Source organism: Aegilops tauschii, chromosome 5, assembly GCF_002575655.3.
Source record: "Aegilops tauschii subsp. strangulata cultivar AL8/78 chromosome 5, Aet v6.0, whole genome shotgun sequence".
In the NCBI taxonomy this organism is placed as follows: domain Eukaryota; kingdom Viridiplantae; phylum Streptophyta; class Magnoliopsida; order Poales; family Poaceae; genus Aegilops; species Aegilops tauschii.
Window position 1 is genome coordinate 455,566,853 of NC_053039.3, and position 24,248 is coordinate 455,591,100.

A 24,248-nucleotide genomic window follows, 5' to 3' on the forward strand; every position below is an offset into this window, starting at 1 on the left:
ATGTTACTTGGGATCAGTTTCAGCAAGCTTTTCGCACAGCCCACGTCTCAACTGGAGCTATGAGCATGAAGAAGCGTGAGTTTCGCAACTTACACCAAGGGAACCGTACCGTGGGGCAGTACATGGATGAATTTAGTAAGCTATCTCGTTATGCCCCTGATGATGTGGCCACAGATGCCACAAAGCAGGAGAAGTTTATGGAAGGGCTGAATGATGAGATGAGCATGCAGTTGATGGTGGCAACATTTAACAACTACCAGGAGTTGGTAGACAAGCTCTTATGATTGAAGGGAAGCAGGAGCAAATTGAGAGCCGCAAAAGGAAGTATGGACAAGGAAGGTACAATTCAGGAGCTTAGCAGAAGCCTCATTTAACCCCGAACTCGGGAGGACTTGTCCATAACCATGGAGGTCACACTCACAATGGAGGGAGTTCCCACAACCACAATGGCTCCAAGAATGGAAATGGGAACGGAGCAGGTAGTAATCGGAACCGCTCTAACCCAGCCACACCCGCCAAGAAGGACCTAAGTCACATTACTTGTTTCAAGTGCGGGAAGACTGGACACTACGCCACTGAGTGCCCTGAAGCGAAGAATGGAAATGGCAATGGAAGTGCTGGGAAGAAGCCCAACCCTTTCAACAGGGGACAAGTGAACCACGTGAACGTGGAGGAGGTTGAGGAGCAGCCTGATGCAGTTATTGGTAAGTTTTTGGTTAAGTCTTTTACTACAATCGTTCTTTTTGATACTGGTGCATCGCATTCATACATACCAAGGGGATTCGTGGATAAGTATAAACTGCCCACTAAGGTACTTAGGACACCCATGTTAGTAAGTTCGCCAGGAGCGGAGTATATGGCAAGCCAAGGATGTTTTTAGATGCCATTGACCATTGGAAGCCATGTTTTTCCCTCAGACCTGATAATTTTGGAGTCACAAGGATTGGATGTGATACTAGGAATGGATTGGCTATCGATGTATGGAGGAAACATCGATTGCGCAAGTAAGTCAATTTTGCTCACCACCCCGGAGAGAAAAAGGATCAAGTATGTATCTAGGCACGCGCCTAGGAGGAGCCAAGTAAATTCCCTCACGGGAGTTGTTCAGGAGGAAGTGCATGTAGTAAAGGATTTCCCAGATGTTTTGCCAGAGGAGTTACCAGGCATGCCGCCAGATCGAGATATCGAGTTTTTGATAGAACTATTTCCAGGCACTGGGCCAATATCAAAGAGACACTACCGGATGCCTGCAAACGATCTGGAGGAAATTAAGAAGCAAATTAAGGAGTCCGAAGAGAAGGTTAAGCTAATTCGAGATAGACTGAAGGTAGCTCAGTCCCGACAGAAGAGTTATGCAGATTCAAAATGCAAGGAGGTAGTCTATGAAATTGGAGGCAGAGCGTATCTGCGAGTATCACCTCTTCGAGGTGTTAAACGTTTTGGTGTTAAGGGGAAATTATCCCCGAGATTTGTGGGACCGTACCGTGTTTTGGAACGCATGGGAGAAGTTGCCTACAAGTTGGAGTTACCCGAAGGACTGTCAGGAGTACATGATGTGTTTCATGTTTCCTAGTTGAAGAAGTGTCATGCAGAGATGGCCGATATTCCTCTGAGAGATACAGTGCCCCTAGAAGCAATTCAGTTGGACAGTGATTTGACGTATGAGGAGAAGCCTGTCAAGATTCTAGAGTTTGCTAGCCGAGTTACTTGCAGCAAGGTTATCAAGTTTTGCAAAGTTCAGTGGAGCCACCATACCGAGGATGAAGCCACCTGGGAATGAGAGGATGATCTTCGCAAAGACCACCCGCACCTATTCTCTAGCCAACCCGAATCTCGAGGGCGAGATTCATCTTAAGGGGGTAGGTTTGTAACATCCCAAATTTTCAATTTGGGATGTTATACATAGGTCATTCATGCATAGCATATTTTATTTGCATTTCGTTTCACGATCCACGAAATTCTAAGCAACTCAAGGACCCTCGGAGAGAGTTGGGGATTTCACTGTTTTCATATTTGAATTTTATCAAATATTGAAACGAGGATTATTTGTTTTAATTATTTTTCTCTCCAAAAATATTTCATATTAAAATATATGAGAGGAGATAATATGACTTCTCCAAAATTAATGAAATATTGGAGAAAAAATACTAAAATCAAATATTTGATTTAATTGCTATTTTATTTGCATAGGAAAAAAATATGCATTTTTCAAAAATTGCATTTTAGACCAAGAAAATGTTCACCCTGTTCTAAATATTTTATTTAGACGGTAAAAATTTGTTTTGGTATTTTTAAATTTTTATTTATTTTTCTAGGATTTTCTTTTCGGCGGAATCTGTTTAAAAAAAAGAGAGAAAGCCCGCCGGACCGAACTGGGCCACGGCCCAGCTGGCCCAGCCAGCCCCGCGCCGCCATCGTCTCCGAGCCAGACTCCTCGAGGGAGTCCGAGATGCCGCCGACACCATGGCCTCGCCCCTCCCGCAAGCCACCTCCCCTCCCCCTTTAAAAGCCGGACCCGGGGCCCCCTTGGAGCACCAATTCGCCGCCGCCAGCCACCAGCCCCGCCGCCGCGCTCCGCACGCCGCCGCACGCCACGCCGCCCTCCGCCGCCCCGTGCCGCACCCCGCCGTCGCCCGCGCCGCCGCCCGCTCGTCGGAAGCCGCCGGAGCCGCGCCGGAGTTCGCAAATCTCGCCGTTCGGTTTAAAAAAAACCCTAGTTCCATTTTTTTGATCGGTTCGTTGGTTTTCTCAGTTTAGAGTATTTAGCGGACGTTCATCCATACGTTCGTTTTAACGAACGGTTTTCGCCCGTTAGTCACAGACAACGAACGTTCATTCGTTAGCCTGTTCGTGCATTTTTCTTTTTCTCGGGTTTTTCGCGATTATTTTCGATCGCGATTTCTTATCCGATTTTCGTTTTAGTTTATCTTTTCGCTCGTTTATCGGAATCAGGCGACTCAAGCGCCTAGATCTTCGTCTCTAAGCCCTCTTTCTGTTTAGCCAACTTGAACAAGATTTTGGTACTATAAAATTTGACTTTAGTCCAGATTAGTAATCGGATCTTGTTTCTTTCGCAGTTTGAGTTTCGTTGCTCCGTTTGATTTGATTCTTTTTGCAAACCGGAGTTCTTAAGTTGAACTTTCTGGTTAGTTCTTCTTATTTGAGTTTTATCCGTGCATCTGTGATTGATTGCTTATGTATGCTATTGTTTGTTTGCGATAGAATTCCCGGAGTGCGAAGCGTGCTACTACGAGTCCCTAGGTTTTGCGGATCGTCAGCAAGGCAAGTAACACATTGATCATACTCTTTTCATACCCAGTTTTTATGCATTAGTTACAATCCTCAAACACCGCCTGATTAGGATGTGATTAACTTGTGGGTTTGGGAAGTAGTTGATGAGGTAGAACCTATTGCCCTGTTTTATTATCAAACCTTGGGAGTTACTTCTACGTTATGCTTATATTCCCATGCTATGCTCGTAGACGTGGATTGGGTTCGAGTGTATCCATGACAGATGTGAGATTGTTAATTAATGGTTCAACATAAGGTGGCAACTTTAATACACATCTGGGTGGATTGCTTGTTTGGGCACCTGGAGAATCCAGTGTTGTCCTAGGATATCCCGGAGTACCCGTGTGATCATCCTACGGTCCGCCACCCAGGCTCAAAGGGATCTTAAGATTATTCATGCTAGAAACTTCCGTGTGCAGCCACAAGCCATTATGGGCTCTGGCATAGTTGAGTATGTTGCATGACCTCTTTCAGTGGTGGGCTAGCAGATGTAGAGGGAAAGTAGGTGTAACTGTCCATCCAGAGTAAAGAGTTAATGTTTCTGAAAGACTGTGTCTCGGTCATCCGTTTCTCAAACACCATGTAGTGCGAGAAATCCAACAGAGGAGATCGAGTCTTGTGGGGAAAAGTGCGCAAACCTCTGCAGAGTGTGCAATCTAATCATGGTTAGCCGTGTCCCCGGTTATGGACAACTTGAGTATCTAGTACTTGGATTTTCCTATTGTATCTCGTCACTCTTAATTAATTTGTTGTGTTGATAATTACTTTTAATTGGGATTGAGTTGGAGGAACCTTCTCAATGATGTTTCAACTACCATGATAGTTAAAATAAAATTTATTCCTTTGTTGTAGGGAAGAATTGGCTTTTCGCAAAAACCCTATAACCATAGAGCCTCCACCAGCCATATATGCATATAGTGATAGCATTTATCTGTTCATTGCTCTATTGTGTTATTTTGCCAGCATATTCCATGTGCTGACCCATTTTCGGGCTGCAACATATCACGTTGCAGACTTTTCAGACGAGGAGTAAGGTTCGCTAGGTCGTTGCCGTGCAGCTCAGCTATGCCGTTGGAGTTGATGGACTCACTTTATTTTCCAAGCCTTCCGCTGTTATCGTACTAGATGGCCTTAAGCCATATCCATTGTAATCAGTTCTCTTTGGAGACCTTCGATGTAATAAGTGTGTGATTGCTACTCTGTTATAAATCCTTCGAGTACTGTGTGTGTCAGCATTACCGATCCAGGGATGACACTGAAGCACAGAGACTTGACCGTTTGAGGTCGGGTCGCTACAAAAGTACGCAAGTTAAGGATTTGGGGCATGTGGCGAGTAACCTAGATAAACTAATGAAATCCCTTCATACTTGGAGTCAGGTTCACATTGCTTATCTCCCAAAAAACTTGAGGGTTGCTCGCAAAACATTAAATTTTCTTTTCAAAAGGAGTGATAGTGAGGCGATCGTGGAGATAAAGAAAATTCTTGTGGAGATGGATGAGCTTCTTATAAAGGAAGAAATCATGTGGAAGCAAAGGTCTTGTATTAACTAAATGATTTTGGGTGATCGTAATACAATTTTTTTCAGAGGAGGGCCTCATGGAGGGCGAAGAAAAATAATATTTATGCTCTCAGGAGGAGTGATGGGACTCTCACGGACAATATGGAATAGATTCAAGGTATCACAAATTTGTTTTTTAGCAACTATACTCACGTGACACTAATGTTTATCCTTCTCGTATTATTCCGCTTGTGAACCTCTCGTCAATGATGATATGAATGCGGAGTTCTGCAAACCTTTTTCTGAGAAAGAGATTAGTGATGTGCTACTTATTGAGCTTGCGTTGATTTTTCCCTTGAAGAGGAAAGGGTGATGCAGCAAAACTGAAATAAGTATTCCCTCAGTTTGAGAACCAAGGTATCAATCCAGTAGGAGGAACACACAAGTAACCAATGGTTCCACGTACACAAACAAACAAATACTTGCACCCAACGCGATAAATGGGTTGTCAATCCCTTCACGGTTACTTGCAAGGATGAGATCTGATAGAGATAGGTATAAAAGATAAATAAAAGTGCAAAATAAAGTAAAGGTAAATAAATTGCAGCAAGGTATTTTTGGGTTTTTGGTTTTATATATCTGAAAATAATATGATAAAAATAGATCCGGGGGCCATAGTTTTCACAAGATGTTTCTCTCTTGAAAGAAAGCATACGGTGGGTAAACAAATTACTGTTGAGCAATTGATAGAAAAGCGCAAAGTTATAACGTCATCTAAGGCAATGATCATGAATATCGGCATCACATCCATGACAAGTAGATTGATGTGGCTTGAACTACGCCGGTATTTCCCCAAAGAGGAAGGATGATGCAGTACAACTACGGTAGGTGTTTCCCTCATCTATGAAACTAAGATATCAATCCAGTAGGAGAACCAAGCAACACTATGTAAACGGTACCTGCACACAAAGAACAAATACTTGCAACCCGACGCTGAAAGGATCGAGAAGAGGTGTCTGGAGGGGGGTGATTAGACCCTCAACAAAGGAAAGTAGCAGTTTTTAAGTTCTTTAAGTTAAGGTGGAATTTTAGCACAAGTTTAAACATTCACAATACATTTCAAGCAAGCATGGCAAGAGTATATGAGCAGCGAAAAGTAAAGCATGCAAGTTAAAAGAAATTGAAGGGATGGGATTGGAGTGTGCAAACGCAATTGTGGAGACACGAAGATTTTTGGCGTGGTTCCGATAGGTGGTGCTATCGTACATCCACGTTGATGGAGACTTCAACCCACGAAGGGTAACGGTTGCGCGAGTCCACGGAGGGCTCCACCCATGAAGGGTCCACAAAGAAGCAACCTTGTCTATCCCACCATGGCCATCTCCCATGAAGGATCTACCTCACTTGGGTAGATCTTCACGAAGTAGGCGATCTCCTTGCCCTTACAAACTCCTTGGTTCAACTCCACAATCTTGACGGAGGCTCCCAAGTGACACCTAACCAATCTAGGAGACACCACTCACCAAAAGGTAATAGATGGTGTGTTGATGATGAACCCCTTGCTCTTGTGCTTCAAATGATAGTCTCCCCAACACTCAACTCTCTCTCATAGATTTGGATATGGTGGAAAGATGATTTGAGTGGAAAGCAACTTGGGGAAGGCTAAAGATCAAGATTCTTGTGGTTGGATTGGAATGTCTTGGTCTCAACACATGAGTAGGTGGTTCTCTCTCAGAAAATGAGTAGTGGAAGTGTAGGCACGTTATGATGGCTCTCTCACAAATGGAGAAGGGGGTGGAGGGGTATTTATAGCCTCCACACAAAATCTAACCGTTACACACAATTTACTAAACTCGGTGGGACCAAATAGTAAAACTCGGTGAGACCGACCTGGTTCAAAATGTGAACGTTAGGCTTTTCGGTGGGACTGATATGATCAACTCGGTGGGACCGATGTGCTAGGGTTAGGGTAAAATCTAAACTCGGTTTGACCGATTACATAAACTCGGTTTGACTGATTACACAAACTCGGTGAGGCCAATTTTGGTAATAAGCAAACAGAGAGTTGGTCAAGCAAACTCGGTGGGACCGACTGCATATCTTGGTGGGACCAAAATAATTGCAACAGGCAACAGAGAGTTTGCAAGCCCATCTCGGTGAGACCGAGATCCCGTCGGTGAAACCGAACTGATTAGGGTTTCTGGCAGTGGCTATGTCAAGTGAACTCGGTGGCGCCGGATAGATCAAATCGGCGGGCCAAGTTTGACTTTGGTTTTAGGACATATGTGGAAATGAGAAAGTGGTTGAGGGCTTTTGGAGCATAACACTAAGCACTTTGAGCAAGCAAGCCATTAAGCAACACTTCATCCCCTTTTAATAGTATTGGCTTTTCCTATGGACTCAATGTGATCCTGGATCACTAAAATGAAAATGTAGAGTCTTGAGCTTTTGCCAATATGTGTCCTTAGCATCTTGAAGGGGTTCCACATCCTCTTGTCCATGCCACGCCTTTGTTGAACTTTCTGAAATATACTAGATGAAAATATTAGTCCAACAAGAGATATGTTGACATTAATTACCAATATCACCCAGGGAGCACTTGTGCTTTCAATCTCTCCCTTTTTGGTAATTGATGACAACATACATCAAAGCTTCAGATAAAGATATGAAGAATAACAAGTAAAGCTTTGAAAAGACATGTAACATGCATATGCTCCCCTACATGTATGCAATCATGGAAATAGAGTATAAAAGCATGTGAATGCATAAGCATGTCAGAGCAAGCAATGATTTACATGTATCTTGGTTATATGCATCAGAGCAAATGATGTAACTATAGGAAATGTACCTCCATGTTCATGCTTCCTTCTTGCAAACAATATGTACAACAACAAGAAATCATCATGCACATGGATGTGATGCATGTACTTACCTTGTGGTCTAGAGCTGGCTTTGGAAGAGATGAACCTGCGTAAACAAGGTTAGATAACACACGAACACCTACTAAACAAAGCAAGTGAGTAACCACAAAAGTATCAAGATTGGGATGACATGTAGAGAGTGAGTACTTGGTACTCTATTTGGATATAGACATGTCCCCAAAGAGTAAAGATATGAAATGAATTTTGAAGATTTTCTTCCCTTAAGTGTCTTTCTCCCCCTGAATCTTATACTGGATAACGGGAGAAGATAGGGTAAAAGAAAATTAGAGCAAAACAATCATAACAATCATAACACATACTAACATGTCTTTCCCCTCTTGAAGACATGTGACTTCTCTCCTCTATGGATAATAAGCATCTGGAGAAGCTTAAGGCATGCTTTCTCCCTTATGTGATAAGCTTTAATGTGCTCTCTCTCCCCCTTTGACATCAATTTCCAAGAAGGGATCTTCTGGAGCATGAGTCAAGTAGGTTTGGTCCTTGAGTCACATTACAAAGCAACATGTAATATAAGATGCTGGTAGAGGACAAGAATCATCGAGTGGAGCTGGAACAGATATGCAGGAAGCTAATGGCAAAATGTTTTCTCAGTATTGAAATCGGTAAGGCCGATTCATTCTCATCGGTGACACCGAGTTGGCAGTGTCAGAGATGATGCATATCGGTCAGACCGGGTTTGTCCTTGTCGGTTGGACCGATGAACAATCTACAATGTAGCATTGCAGTTCGGTCTAGCCGAGAGGCAGAAATCGGTGAGACCGAGTTCAATACAGAGGAAAAAATTTGTCATCTCAGCTCACTAGGCAAATAAGATCTCACAAAGATTTGCAAGGAATTAACTGAAGGATTTGCAATGAATTGGATACATGGAATGCAGAACATAACAGAGAAAAGAAAAATAAGAAATCTAGATGAAGTGAAAGGGAAACAAACATGCTAGACACAAATGCATGAGCACAAAGACACACTAGAGAACTTCATCTAGAATTGGTCAGCAACAAAGTCACCTATGTTAGAGTATATTGACTAAGGAGTCAAGTGAGAACACTTGATCATAGGTCATACTCATCGTTTAAACTCAAAATGGGGTTGCCATTTTTCCTTTAAGCATTTTGATGTATTCGCATCTTGTTGAGCTTCTTTAACTCAAGTCTTAGGATAAAGCTTCTCTAAGATGGAATGACATACCTTGGGTGGTGGTGTTGATCTTGATCATGTAGTTGAACTTGTGTGGGATGCTCAAGGTTGATGTACCTCATCAAGAGTTGGGAGCACCACTTGTAATTTGAGTTCATCTACCTACATGGGTTAGTCTTGCAAGGAAGAGCACTTGTGTATCCAAAATGACAACCATGAAATGAAATTTGATATATAAAAATTGCCAAAGGATATGTTGAAACGATTTATGCTTCCTTGTCTTCAACCACCAAATTGTAGAGACTTGGTGATGTAGAGATTGCTCAAGATGTGAGTGAGTTGCAATATCATAGATTTAGATTCATCCAAGTACCTACAAGAGTTAGATAGCATGCAAGGGTACAAGTATAGATCCAAGACATATGATCATCATCATAAGAGAAATATCAAGGATTAGTCAAAGGCTCGTGCCTTGCATGCATCCAAATGGAGTGTCTACTCCAAGTTTGAGGCATCAATGATGTTCAATTCACCTCTCAAATGGCAAAATACTTTCTCATCAAGCGGTTTGGTGAATATATCCACCAATTGCTTATCGGTACGAACATGCTTAAGATCAATGTCTCCTTTAGCAACATGATCTCGAATGAAATGATGACGAACTTCAATATGCTTAGTTCGAGAATGTTGCACGGGATTGTGAGCAATCTTAATAGCACTTTCATTATCACAAAGCAATGGAACATGTTTCACATATATCCCATAATCTTTAAGAGTTTGGGTCATCCAAAGTAATTGAGCACAACATGAACCGGCGGCAATGTATTCCGCTTCGGTGGTGGATAAGGATACCGAGTTTTGTTTTTTGGAGGACCAAGACACAAGAGATCTACCAAGAAATTGACATGTTCCCGAAGTGGACTTTGTATCAACCTTGTCACCGGCATAGTCCGAATCCGAGTAGCCAACAAGATCAAAATAAGACCTCTTAGGATACCAAATGCCAAAGTTTGGTGTATGAATTAAGTATCTCACTATCCTTTTCACAGCCTTAAGATGACATTCTTTGGGGGCCGCTTGATATCGTGCACACACGCACACACTTAGCATAATATTGGGACAGGAGGCACATAGATATAACAATGAACGAATCATAGAGCGATAAACCTTTTGGTCAACCAGTTTGCCATCCTTAGTCAAGTCAAGATGTCCACTAGTAGGCATGGGTGTTTTCATACCTTTGCTTTCTTGCATGTTGAACTTCTTGAGCAAGGCCTTGGTATACTTCGTTTGGGAAACAAAGGTACCCTCCTTAGTTTGCTTGATTTGCAAACCAAGAAAGAACTTGAGTTCACTCATCATAGACTTCATCGACATTAGCCTTCAAAACTTTTCACTAAAATGAGGGTTAGTCGAACCAAATATGATATCATCCACATAAACCCTTTTAGTAAAGAGTGTAGAATCAATCTTTCCAATCTCAAAGGCTTTTTTCAATAAGGAACTTGGTCAAGCATTTATACCACGCTCTATGAGCCTGTTTAAGTCCATAAAGAGCTTTGTGAAGTTTGTAAACATGATCGGGTTTCTTGGGATTAACAAAGCCGGGAGGTTGTTTGACATAAACTTCCTCCTCAATTTCACCATTTAGAAAAGCACTTTTAATGTCCATTTGATATAGATATCATGATGATTGGCATAATCAAGTAAGATGCGTATGGACTCAAGTCTACACTACAAAAAAAATACACATCCGTGATGATACGTGTTTGTCATAGTAGGTCACGTTTTCTGTGATGCATGTACATCCATGACGCTTTTATGACAGAATCAAGATAGTCATACATGTGCTGTCGTAGAAGTGTTCCATGACATTACCAAAATTATCATCACGGAAGTGTCCACTTCCATGACGATAAATCACGCGTGATAGAAGTGCTTTCATCAAGGGTGACCGACACGTGGCATCCACCGTAGCAGGTCGCCGTTAAGCTATTGGGTCCAGTTTTGGATCCGATAACCCGTTAACAGCCCGGACCAATGGGTATTTTCCACGTGTAAAATTCACATTGGCCAGAGGAAACACGTGTTGGCTCCCTGTTGGGACAGATGTCATCCACTCATTGGACAGGAGGCGCCTATGATACGTCAACACGTGGCACGACCCAACAGATGCCCATTCCGGTGAAAAGGCCGGCCCGTTTGACTTGGTCAAAAGGTAACGGGCTGGCCCACGGAAAGCTTGTTAACGGCCTATTCGTATATAGCCCATTTATGGCCCGCTAACTACCGGCCCGTTACGGCCTATCGGAGTTAAGCCCAGTAGCTTCATCTGGGCCGTCCAATATGATTCTAGCCCGTTGTAACTTCCGGTCCATGTATGGCCCATGATGTCTTTTGGCCCATACGAGGCCCTTTGTAACTCTCGGCCCATTAAAGGACCGAGATGAAACTGGCCCATAATGAACAGTGTATCACTTTATACCCATTAACGACCCATTATTCCGTCGGCTGTTTCCAACCAGTGTTAACTTTCGGCCTTCTAAGGGCCCATTTATTCTTGGGCTCATTTCTAGAATTCGGTTAGATACGGTCCGTTACTGGCCTGTTCCATTTGTGGGCCAAATATAGCCCATGGTTTCATAGCGTTGTCAAATATGGCCTATTAATGGCCTGTTATGGTCCATGAATAGTACGGCCCATGTTTGGCGAAATGAATATACGCCCCGTAGAAGGCCCATGGATCCTACGGCCCGTAGAAGACCAATGGATCCTACGACCCGTAGAAGGCCCATGGATCATACGGCCCGTAGAAAGTCCATGGATCCTACGGCCCGTAGAAGGCCCATGGATCCTACGGCCCGTTGAAGGCCCACGGATCCTACGGCCCGTAGGAGGCCCATGGTTACAACAGTCCGTGTGTTGCCATGATTATTGTGGCCTAGTTACCAAAAATAGGTTATTATGGCCACTCGAAAAACGTGGAAAAAGAACTGCAGTGACTACAAGCAAACAACTAAACATGAAAATAAGGAAATAAATAAGCAAGCAACTAACGCTAGCCTATTACAACTATTACACATATTACATCCACTGGGCATCAAAGTTCGCCACTAGTGCAAATATAGGGAACAAAGCATCATATTACATACACTGGCCGTCAAAATTGGCCACCAGTGCAAATAAACGCGGCAGCAAAACAAGTCCATAACTGAAACAACTTCAGAAGAGCTTAAGAAACGTTATCCTGGGTATCCACCATGCTGGCAATAAGCTTAGCAAGCTTATTAGCTTTGTCCTGTTTGGCGCTAAAATCCTCCAATGCTTGCTGTTGCACCAGAAAGTATGCATCTGAATGCTCCAGGGACTTCCGCAGTCCTTCCGCTTCTTGTCGCAGCACAGCTGATCGATGTCTTTCGGCTTGTAGTTGAGACTCAAGAAACCGAACTGATTCAGACAGTGAGTCTGAATAGCTTGTGCAAGCGGTAGTGGCCAGTAACTCGAACAGTAAACCAAGACAGGACTTTGGGGTTGCCTCACTGTCTTCAAGATAGTTCTCCTTAACTGTTTTATCAGCTTTGTTGGAGACCAACAAGGATGTCTCACGATCCTGAACCTTATCTGCATTACTTCCTTTATCATTGCTTAATAAGGCACTCTTCCCCAATATTCTGTCAGCATTCTAAAAGAAGAAACAAGTAGCCACATAATAGGTTTAGCATGTACTAGTATATGAAACTCATTTCGGTGAACCAGTTCATTAGTAAGGTGGACAAGATTAAACTACCAAGTCTTCTGTTGCCAAGTAGTACATTATAAAAGCATCAAACAAACATATATCTATGTCCTATGGTCACTGCATTGTCTTGCCAAATCAAAATAGAGACACGGTTCAAATCATATCAGTTCAAGAGAAAGCAGCACTGGAAGAATACAAAGCATGGGAAACTAAACGGCACAACAAGATTTCAGATGGGTACCACGGGTCTACATGTACAACAACACTATTGGCCATGTTATGATGCTAGTAATGTGCATGATATGAGAAGTCAACTGTATACACAATTGAAATTGAAATCAACAGAGCTATTTATAAGAGCAAACCTATTAAAGAAACATGCGTAAACATACATGTTGCGCCATTGGAGTTTCCATTGGATCGTTCAATTTAAAAATAAGTTTGTATGAGTAAATACAGTGATACAAGAGCAAAGCAGTATGCACGATAGCAATGGAATCTTAAATGAGAACAGTTGTTCTTCAGGTTTAAGCACTTGTTCTACATGAACAGAGTACAGTAAGACGCAAGCATGTAGTACTTAAAATAAAATGAGCTCATAGACCTTACCACATTCTTGGTTCGGGACCAGTAAAGAACAAGGCGTTCCCAGTCATTGTCCAGTAAATGTGTCTTAGGAGAACGTAAGGGAATTTGATGAGTTTCTTTGCCAGTGAGGTACATTTTCTTCAGGTAATTCTGATACTGCCACCAAGCATTCTTGAAGATAGCAGAGGTATTAGCACAGGTTACCTCATCCCGAGTTTCCAAATCGATCCTTCTCTATAGAGAAAAATGGGAAAATTTGCTGTATTATAACCATCATGGAGGTAGAATGTATGGGACAAAGCAAAGTAAATTCCATGAATAACATTACTTACACATAACTCCTGGACAAACACCTTCAACTGGCATTTTCCTTCATCTTCAGTATAATATTTCCATGATGGGAAGATACACACATAGGATTTAACAACATCAAATGCGATAGATGCTAAACTATGAATGGCTGGTTGTGCTTCCTCCACGGGAATAGGTGTACTAACTGGTGGAGTTGGGGTTCGCCGTGGTAGTACTGGCTCTTTGGGCACTGGAGCTGCCTTACTAACTGCTCTTGTTTGGGAGCTCTATGGTGGAGATGGTGCTGTGTCAACAGGAATTGGGTTACTATCTGCTGGGGTTGGGGTTAGATTGGGTGAAGCTGGTTCTCTGTCCATCATAGTAGGGGTAAAATCTACGAGAGTCTGGGTTATGTGTGGTAGGGCTGATTCTCGTGCATGTACAACCGGGGTGCTATCTCCACCAAGAGGTAGCACTGTTTTATTTGAAGACCGTGTTTTTACTCCGCTAGATACTGCCATCACCTGCTCCAATTCAAATGGCTGATAAATAGGATACATAGTTGAATGTGAAGACATTGTATGAGAGACAGATGCAATAGATAGTGTGGAAAAAAGAGGGCATTAAATAGTTGACATGTATATTGTTTAACTAAAACGGATAGCATGACATAATTTCACATATATGATGTCTATCTAAACTGGATAGCATAGCATAACATAATTCAAAGATATGATGACTAACTAAACAGGATCGCATGACATAATTCACATACATATTATCTAAGTAACCAGGATCGCATGATTTAATTCACATATGTGATTTATATGCTAAGCGGAGGGCATTCACATATATGATGTCTGAACTAAGAACATGGTGTTGAATATTGTGTATATGATGTCTAAACTATGCAATGCAAGACACCATATGCATGATATGAGCAGTAGAACCGTGCCAAGTTAGAGCATACACCTCGCTGGGGGAATAGGACTGGTCATCTGTCTCTGAATCCATCTCCGAGGAGCTATCGGGACCCAACAAGAGATCTGCTTCGACAGGTTGCACTGTCTGCTCTGAAGGCCTTGTTTTCACTCCAGATTTTTGCATCACCCACTCAAATGGCTGATTCACAGGAAGAGTAGTTTAATGTACAAACATAGTTGACAAATGGAAATTTAATGAAGAAAAGGATGGGCTAGATATCATTCAAATATATGATGCCTGGTTAAATAGGATGGCATTGCACATTTCACATATATTATGGCTGGCAAAAAGACATGAGACTACATAATTCCCATATATGATATTGAAACTAAACAAGTGGCATTACAGAACATGTCTAAACTAAGCAGATGACATATATGATGTCGAAAGTAGGCACTGCAAGGCAACATATGCATGATATGACTAACATCATCATGCCAAGTTAGAGCAAACACCTTGGGGGGTAAATAGGAGTGGTCAACTGCGTCTGAATCCGCCTCAGAACAGATATCTTCCTCTGGATTACAATCTGGAGAGGGGGGGGGGAGGGTCTGCCATTGAACCCACCATGGAGCGATGTCTGCATGACATTGTATTGCCGCGCAAAACTCTTCTCTTTTTCTCTACATGTTCAGCATGATTGTGTACAATATCTGACATGCATACAAAAAATATAGTGAGATTATGTAAGGAGAGCATGCAGAAATCTAGAGTAATGGTAACAACGAGTGGATGGATCCAAAAATAATGATAGCAGGCTGATGATTGCTTTAATTTAATAAAAAACAGATGATGCTTGCTTTACTATTTGTTTCCCACCCAAGATGAACAACATAGGCATACCCTAGGTGAACCAGATATTAGACAGAGATACTATTCATTGCTGCCTCGATATGTGCCCGACAACTAATTTAGAACTCAAGTTTGAACATCAATTTGGACCTGACTTGGAGTCTAAGAGGTGAACAGGACAATAAAGTAGGAGGTAATATTAGCAATGCATAACATAAGCAGAAACAAAAGAGTGCGGCCTCTCTTGTGGACCCATGTACTCCTCAGGTTCATCTGCTGAGTCGATGATGGTGATGCCGTTGTGGTGGGTGCCGGCGGCAGGGAAGGAGATCTGAGGCGACGAAAGACGGTCAGGAGTCGTGATGTCTAGTTTGGTGGATGCTTCTGTCGATGGAGGAGCTCAGGTGAGGTGGACGACATCGCGGGAGGAGCAGGACAAACCACACAAAGTTTTCTTCGACACCTATCGGTAACTGAAGTAATTCTGTAAGGGCTCATTTGGCTTGCATGATTCTAAAAACGCAGGGATAGGAGGAAAAACACTGGAATAGGATAGGAATGCACATGGGAAACAGAGCATTTGTGAACACAGGATTTCTGTCAACTTGGGTGTTTGGTTCACAGGAACTGGAGGAGCAGAGGAATGCAAAGAAACATGGACAAAATAAAGTGAAACCATATGAAAGCGTGTATAGTTAGAATGTTATTCTGCCACTAATGCACTTGGTCTTGTTTTCATGCATAGGATTTTGAAAAGTAGGTCCAGGTGGATGGTTTGCTCCATTCCTTTCAACAAAATGCATGAATAGTTGAATAGTAGAGTGCCATAGGAAAAATTTCCTATTGCTATGTTTTTCCGTTAAACCAAAATAGCCCTAATGGATTGTCATGAATGTAGAGTAATAAGTGATGCGACAAGTGTACAACCTCTTTGCCGTAGCCGTGTCGACCTCAGCATCATTGGGTTGGTCGCTGAAGAAGTTGAGGCAGAGGTGGCTATCGGAGGTGTGGAGGAAGATCTGAGGAATCTGTAGATGGCGTCCAGGGCACTGCTCTGTTGTGATGGATCGTTCCGTCGTTGGAGCAGCTCTGGTGAGCCGTAACACATCAAGGCTGAAGCAACACAAGACAGACATCGTTAATCTCAAGTGGGATTCTAATAGCATCTCCAATAGATGATGTAAAATGCATTACCAAAAAGTGATAGATGTAAAGTTTACATCACCAAAAACCACCTGACTACAACAAATGAGGTAAAAATTGTTGACTCTAAACTTAACTGTCGAAACTGAAATTTACTGTGGAATCTGAATGTTACTGTCGAAACTGAACGCAATGGTAGCAGAGAGGCACTTCACATGGGATAGTTTAGGGAGGGCCTGCAGTTCATCTTCAACCTGCACCCCCGTGAGCCGCCAGCCACCACCGGCCGAACCCCGCGCCGCCTCGCTACCCCGAAACAACTTCCTACCGCCGGTCCGCTGCAGCCGCCCCGGCCAGCCCTCTAGCCCCCCCCCCCCCCGCGCCAAGCTTTTTCTCCGGCGATCCCCACGCCACCGCCCCACCACCACGCCCCCACCGCCGGTGAGTAGCACCCCACCCAGAACCCTAAGGTAGATAGTGGGGTACCTCTCCGGCGAGCCCCCCTCCCCGCTGCGGGTGGTTCTTCCTTAACTCCGGCGAGACCACCCACCCCCTGAAAATCGACTGACTGATAACCCACAAGTATAGGGGATCAATTGTAGCCTCTTTCGATAAGTAAGAGTGTCGAACCCAACGAGGAGCTAAAGGTAGAACAAATATTCCCTCAAGTTCTATCGACCACCGATACAACTCTACGCACGCTTAGCGTTTGCTTTACCTAGAAAAAGTATGAAACTAGAAGTACTTTGTAGATGTTGTGGGACAGGTTTGCAAGATAATAAAGAGTACGTAAATAAAAACTAGGGGCTGTTTAGATAAAGACACAATAAAGTAAATATAGCGAGTGTGGAAAAGTGGTGGTAGGAGTTGAGAAATTGTCCCTAAGCAATTGACTACGTTACTAGACCGATAGCAAGTTTTATGTGGGAGAGGCCACTGCTAGCATGTCATCCCTGACTTGGAATTCTATGCACTTATGATTGGAACTATTAGCAAGAATCCGCAACTACTAACATTCATTAAGGTAAAACCCAACCATAGCATTAAGATATATTGGTCCCCCTTCAATCCCGTATGCATCAATTTCTATGCTAGGTAGAAGCTTCTGTCACCCTTGCCCTCCAATACATAGTCCTATCAACATACAACTAACCCTATGGTGTGATCCACGCGCACGCTCATATGATGGGCACCAAAGGACAACAACATAAACACAAGCAAATTAAATCAATCATAGCAATTCATCAACCACCGATAGGACAACAAAAATCTACTCAGACATCATAGGATGGCAACACATCATTGGATAATAATATGAACCATAAAGCACCATGTTCAAGTAGAGGGTACAGCGGGTTGCGGGAGAGTGGACCGCTGTAGATAGAGGGGGGAAGGTGATGGAGATGTTGGTGAAGATGGCAGAGGTGTTGGTGAAGATCGTGGTGATGATGATGGCCCCCGGCGGCATTCCGGCGCCACCGGAAGCGAGGGGGAGAGAGCCCCCTCCTTCTTCTTCTTCCTTGACCTTCTCCCTAGATGGGAGAAGGGTTTCCCCTCTGGTCCATGGTTTCCATGGCGTGGGAGGGGCGAGAGCCCCTCCGAGATTGGATCTGTCTCTCTCTGTTTCTGCGTTTTCCTCTTCCGCCCTTTCACCCTTTCGTATATATATGGAGATCCGTAACTCCGATTGGATTGAAACCTTCGCCTAGATTTTTCTCCAAAAATTAGCTTTCTTGCGACCAAAAAAGAGCAACAACCACCTTACGGGGGGCCCATGAGGGGGGCAGGCACGCCCAGGGGGCAGGCGCCCCCCTACCTCGTGCCCCCTCGGGCACCGTCTCGCGTTGATTCTTCTTCCCATATTTTCCAAATATTCCAAAAATATTCTCCGTCCGTTTTTATTTCGTTTGGATTCCGTATGATATGGGGTTTCTGCGAAACATAAAACATGCAACAAATAGGAACTGGCACTGGGCACTGGATCAATATGTTAGTCCCAAAAATAGTATAAAAAGTTGCCAAAAGTATATGAAAGTTGCATAATATTGGCATGGAACAATCAAAAATTATAGATACGATGGAGACGTATCAGCATCCCCAAGCTTAATTCCTGCTCGTCCTTGAGTAGGTAAATGATAAAAAAGATAATTTTTGATGTGGAATGCTATCTAGCATAATCTTGATCACATATCTAATCATGGCATGAATATTAAGACACGAGTGATTCAAAGCAATAGTCTATCATTTGACATAAAAGCAATACTTCAAGCCTACTAATAAAGCAATCATGTCTTTTCAAAATAACAAGGCCAAAGAAAATTATCCCTACAAAATCATATAGTCTGGCTATGCTCCAGCTTCACCACACAAAATATTCACATCATGCACAACCCCGATGACAAGCCAAGCAATTGTTTCATACTTTTGACGTTCTCAAACCTTTTCAACTTTCACGCAATACATGAGCGTGAGCCATGGACATAGCACTATAGGTGGAATAGAATATGACGGTGGAGGTTGTGTGGAGAAGACAACAAGGAGAAAGTCTCACATCGACGCGGCTAATCAACGGGCTATGGAGATGCCCATCAATTGATGTCAATGTGAGGAGTAGGGATTGCCATGCAACAGATGCACTGGAGCTATAAGTGTATGAAAGCTCAAACTGAAAATTAAGTGGGTGTGCATCCAACTTGCTTGCTCATGAAGACTTCGGGCATTTGAGGAAGCCCATCATCGGAATATACAAGCCAAGGTCTATAATGAAAATTCCCACTAGTATATGAAAGTGATAACTCAAGAGACTCTATATACGAAGAACATGGTGCTACTCTGAAGCACAAGTGTGGTAAAAGGATAGTAACATTGCCCCTTCTCTCTTTTTCTCTCATTATTTTTTTTTGTTTTTTTGGTGGGCTTCTTTGGCCTCTTTTTTTATTTGGGCTTCTTTGGCCTCTTTTATTTTTTATTAAAGTCCGGAGTCTCATCCTGATTTGTGGGGGAATCATAGTCTCCATCATCCTTTCCTCACTGGGGCAATGCTCTAATAATGATGATCATCACACTTTTATTTACTTACAACTCAATATTACAACTCGATACTAGAACAAAGATATGACTCTATATGAATGCCTCCGGCGGTGTACCGGGATGTGCAATGATCTAGCGTAGCAATGACATCAAAAAACGGGCAAGCCATGAAAACATCATGCTAGCTATCTTACGATCATGCAAAGCAATATGACAATAAATGCTCAAGTCATGTATATGATGATGATGATGATGATGGAAGTTGCATGGCAATATATCTCGGAATGGCTATGGAAATTCCATGATAGGTAGGTATGGTGGCTGTTTTGAGGAAGATATAAGGAGGCTTATGTGTGATAGAGCGTATCGTATCACGGGGTTTGGATGCACCGGCGAAGTTTGCACCAACTCTCGAGGTGAGAAAGGGCAATGCACGGTACCGAAGAGGCTAGCAATGATGGAAGGGTGAGAGTGCGTATAATCCATGGACTCAACATTAGTCATAAAGAACTCACATACTTATTGCAAAAATCTATTAGTCATCAAAACAAAGTACTACGCGCATGCTCCTAGGGGGATAGATTGGTAGGAAAAGACCATCGCTCGTCCCCGACCGCCACTCATAAGGCAATCAATAAATAAATCATGCTCCGACTTCATCACATAACGGTTCACCATACGTGCATGCTACGGGAATCACAAACCTCAACACAAGTATTTCTACTAATCCACAACTACCCACTAGTATGACTCTAATATCACCATCTTTATATCGCAAAACTATTGCAAGGAATCAAACATATCATATCTAGTGATCTACAAGTTTTATGTAGGATTTTATGACTAACCATGTGAATGACCAGTTCCTGTCATCTCTCTAAATAGATATAAGTGAAGCAAGAGAGTTTAGTTCTTTCTACAAAAGATATGCCCACGCTCTAACAAATATAAGTGAAGCAAAAGAGCATTCTACAAATGGCGGTTTTCTATGTGAAAAGAAACAGGCAATCCAAACTTCAAATGATATAAGTGAAGCACGTGAAGCATTCTATAAAGCCATACTCAAAAGATATAAGTGAAGTGCAATGAGCATTCTATAAATCAACCAAGGACTATCTCATAACAGCATTTTGCATAAAAGAAAAGTGAAAACTAAATGCAAAAGACGCTCCAAGATTTGCACATATCGCATGAACGAAACGAATCCGAAAACATACCGATATTTGTTGAAGAAAGAGGGGATGCCTTCCGGAGCATCCCCAAGCTTAGACGCTTGAGTATCCTTGAATATTTACTTGGGGTGCCTTAGGTATCCCCAAGCTTGAGCTCTTGCCTCTCCTTCTTCTCCTCACGTCGAGACCTTCTCGATCATCGAACACTTCATCCACACATAACTTCAACAGAAAACTCGGTAAGATCCGTTAGTATAATAAAGCAAATCACTACTCTAAGTACTGTTGCAAACCAATTCATATTTTGTTTTGGCATTGTATCTACTGTAATATAACTTTTTCATGACTTAATTCACTCATATAAATCGATAGTTTCATCAAAACAAGCAAACTATGCATCAAAAACAGAATCTGTGTAAAACAGAACAGTCTGTAATAATCTGAACATTCACCATACTTATGATACTTGAAAAATTCTGCAAACATTAGGAAAAATAAAAATTTGTATAGAAAGACAGTGCAAAAAGAATCAGAACCGTTTGACGTTCCAGTAAAAAAAATTAAAAATCGCGCACTACAGACAAAGTTTCTGTCCTGCACCGTACAAACCAACAACATTGTAAACATCCTAAAGGCAAACCTTGGCACATTATTTTTATAATACAATGGAATTGTACAAGGGGATAATTATGTTTGTTGAAAAGTTTCTGTAATTAAGATTCACAAAGTTTCCATGGGCATGAACAAAGTTCAAGGACGTCCCCCACTTTCACAATGCTCGTCTATCTCACTTTCACTTTTCTTTTTGAAAAGTTTTGGGTTCCCCTCTTTATTTTATTTTTTTGTTTTTATACTATATAAAAGCACACAACAGAAATAAATGACTCTCTAAAACTTCTGGGTTGTCTCCCTGGCAGCGCTTTCTTTAAAGCCATTAAGCTAGGCATATAGTGCTCAAGTAGTGAATCCACCCGGATCCCAAGGTATATCAATGACAATTTTAATTAACAATGATTTGGCATTTAGTAGTGATCACAAAGAAACATATATCAAGCAATGACGAAGTCTAAATCTCTTCCTATGCATCGGCATGTCATAAAAGAACAATTCATGCACACCTAGTAAAGGCCAATGCATAGTATAAGCAGTTTCTTGCAATTTTATCGTGTTGGAAACATAGAGAGGTGGAGATATAGTTCCTCTCTCATAATAATTGCAAGTAGGAGCAGCAAGCACATGCATATTATATCTATCAAAATCATCATGTGCGACGGTAAAAGGCAACCCATCAATATAATCCTTAATAAGCACAAACTTCTCCGATATAGTGTAGTAGGGAGAATTCAAAAAGATAATAGGACTATCATGCGTGGGTGCAATAGCAACAATTTCATGTTTAACATAAGGAACTATAGCAAGTTCATCTCCATAAGCATAATTCATATTGGCATCTTGGCCACAAGCATAGCAAGCATCATCAAAAAGGGGTATTTCAAGAGAATCAACGGGATCATAACAATCATCATAGCAATCATCCTTCGGTAAGCATGAAGGGAAATTAAACAATGTATGAGTTGAAGAGTTACTCTCATTAGAAGGTGGGTACGGGTAGCTAATCCTCTCTTCCTCCTTTTGTTCTTCGCTCTCCTCATCATCTTTTTCATCCAATGAGCTCACAGTTTCATCAATTTCTTCTTCCATAGACTCCTGCAAAATATTAGCCTCTTCTTGGGCAGCAGAGGAGTCCTCAATATATGGTTTAACATAGGCATTAGAAGCATAATTATCATAACAATATTCAAGTATGGCAAGATTTTCAGATTTGTAAAGAGTAGCATCATACTTTTCAATCAAAGAAGCAATTACATAAGCACCCTTAAAAGCAACAAATTCTTCAATTTGTTGAATATCATAGTAATTATAAACACCCTTAGCATAAGAAGATACGATTCCATTATCACTAAACAAACATTGGTAGGGAAGGTGCTTCTTAGGGTCTTCAGAACAACAAGTAATATCATATATTTCGCATAAATTCCAAGCATAGCATTGCAAACGATGAATTTGATCCAGTAAACCTTTCCCTTTTTCAGATATGCAGTGTCGCACATAACAAGCATGCTCATCTAAAGATTTGCCCTCAACTAAGCTAGTTGGGGTTTCAGCACGAGCACATAGAGATCGAAGATGATCCAAGTAATAAGCTTCAGGAGTGTGATAGATTTTGAGTGGTTCTTCAACCATTGGTTCAGTAGGTACAACTAATTTTTTTTGGTATTTTGCGTTTACTACCCATAACTAAAGATAGAAAACAACTAAGAACAACAAATAAAAATTACTTAGTGATAAAGCAAACAAGCACACACGAGAATATTCACCCCACGCTATAACTCCCCGGCAATGGCGCCAGAAAAAGGTCTTGGTAACCCACAAGTATAGGGGATGAATTGTAGCCTCTTTCGATAAGTAAGAGTGTCGAACCCAACGGGCAGCTAAAGGTAGAACAAATATTCCCTCAAGTTCTATCGACCACCGATACAACTCTACGCACGCTTAGCGTTCGCTTTACCTAGAACAAGTATGAAACTAGAAGTACTTTGTAGGTGTTGTGGGAAAGGTTTGCAAGATAATAAAGAGTACGTAAATAAAAACTAGGGGCTGTTTAGATAAAGACACAATAAATTAAATATAGCGAGTGTGGAAAAGTGGTGGTAGGAGTTGAGAAATTGTCCCTAAGCAATTGACTACGTTACTAGACCGATAGCAAGTTTTATGTGGTAGAGGCCACTGCTAGCATGTCATCCCTGACTTGGAATTCTATGCACTTATGATTGGAACTATTAGCAAGCATCCGCAACTACTAACGTTCATTAAAGTAAAACCCAACCATATCATTAAGATATATTGGTCCGCCTTCAATCCCGTATGCATCAATTTCTATGCTAGGTAGAAGCTTCTGTCACCCTTGCCCTCCAATACATAGTCCTATCAACATACAACTAACCCTATGGTGTGATCCACGCGCGCGCTCATATGATGGGCACCAAAGGACAACAACATAACCACAAGCAAATTAAATCAATCATAGCAATTCATCAACCACCGATAGGACAACGAAAATCTACTCAGACATCATAGGATGGCAACACATCATTGGATAATAATATGAAGCATAAAGCACCATGTTCAAGTAGAGGGTAGAACGGGTTGCGGGAGAGTGGACCGCTGTAGATAGAGGGGGGAAGGTGATGGAGATGTTGGTGAAGATGGCGGAGGTGTTGGTGAAGATCGCGGTGATGATGATGGCCCCCGGCGGCATTCCGGCGCCACCGGAAGCGAGGGGGAGAGAGCCCCCTCCTTCTTCTTCTTCCTTGACCTTCTCCCTAGATGGGAGAAGGGTTTCCCCTCTGGTCCATGGTCTCCATGGCGTGGGAGGGGCGAGAGCCCCTCCGAGATTGGATCTGTCTCTCTCTGTTTCTGCGTTCTCCTCTTCTGCCCTTTCACCGTTTCATATATATATGAAGATCCGTAACTCTGATTGGATTGAAACCTTCGCCCAGATTTTTCTCTGAGAATTAGCTTTCTTGCGGCCAAAGAAGAGCAGCAACCGCCTTACGGGGGGGCCATGAGGGGGGCAGGC

The 24,248-nt window shown here is 42.3% G+C and overlaps 1 protein-coding gene across 2 annotated transcripts in view; it reads right to left on the reverse strand.

Moving 5' to 3' along the window:
* LOC109772276 (F-box/kelch-repeat protein At5g42350) overlaps nucleotides 1-19,316 on the reverse strand; it is a 28,955-nt gene extending 9,639 nt beyond the window's left edge. Inside the window, exon 1 of one of the 2 annotated variants that reach the window (XM_073498119.1) lies at nucleotides 19,248-19,316. The gene's annotated coding sequence lies outside the window, so the exon portion shown is untranslated. Of the gene's footprint in view, nucleotides 1-19,237 lie in introns of both variants that reach the window. The other variant, XM_020330961.4, reaches the window with a different exon arrangement.
* Nucleotides 19,317-24,248: the final 4,932 nt, after the last annotated feature.